At 31.1% G+C, this 979-nt stretch overlaps 1 pseudogene; it reads right to left on the bottom strand.

Moving 5' to 3' along the window:
* Window positions 1-281: 281 nt before the first annotated feature.
* Window positions 282-979, bottom strand: part of LOC119587445 — a 4176-nt pseudogene continuing 3478 nt past the window's right edge.

Below are 979 nucleotides of genomic sequence, written 5' to 3'. Positions count from 1 at the left end.
CTTGAACTTAAATATAACTCTTAATAAAGATAATGTATAGGTATTATTTTCTAAATCTGGTCTTTAAAGTCTTTCTGTCTCACTGTCCAAACAGGTTAATAATATTATAAACTTTAACTATTATTTTATTGGAAAACTAATTATGTTAAGAAAAAAAAGCATACAATCACATTTCTTTCATACAGATATCATACTGCCTATTTACATGATTCATTCCAAACAAAAAATGGAAATTTTCCAATGACTGATCTTTGTCTTCAAATATGAACAAAACGAATGTTCTATTCAATTACACATTCAGCACCAACTGCTGTAAGAGCTTCTTTCAGCTTTTCAGCTTCATCCTTTGAATGTCAGCTTCACAACTGTAGGACAGCTTTCAACAAAATTCTTTCTGTAAACATAAAATAAACACGTATAATAAAAGGCAAATGTTTATCAAACAAAAATATTCCCAAAAAGTATGAACATAAACATTATACATGTGGTTTCAAAGATTTTTCCAAACACCTGCCCATATCTTACATACCTGGACAAGGTTCATGCCTTCAAGCAAGGCCTTTACTTCCTTAATAAGTGCTACCTTCTTTGCTGTATCAAACTTCATCAACTTGATAGTGAAACTTGTCTGAACTTTCTTTGGAGCAGCTGCCTCTTCATCCTCTTCCTCCTGTTATATCAAGGTTATTATGATGATTAATATGACTGTATATCAAATAAAAATAATCACAATTGCTTCTGCAAACACATTTTTCACAAAAGTGCATATTCCCAAAGCATATTCCATCCACTTACATCACAGGGCTTTTATTAATCTTCAAAATCATAGTTATTATAAAATGAGGCCTTTTCATCATATTTGCTGATAAGTTACACTTGCATGGAATAGGATGACCATTATATATGTCACAGTTATGAATGTTCAATGACCAATGACTTAAGTTTTTTGAGTATGATAACCCTTTAACCCTATACCGCT

The sequence above is a fragment of the Penaeus monodon genome, chromosome 22, assembly GCF_015228065.2.
Source record: "Penaeus monodon isolate SGIC_2016 chromosome 22, NSTDA_Pmon_1, whole genome shotgun sequence".
Lineage (NCBI taxonomy): Eukaryota > Metazoa > Arthropoda > Malacostraca > Decapoda > Penaeidae > Penaeus > Penaeus monodon.
Note: the sequence above shows the minus strand (reverse complement) of the source record. Positions and strands in the feature narration are given on the sequence as shown.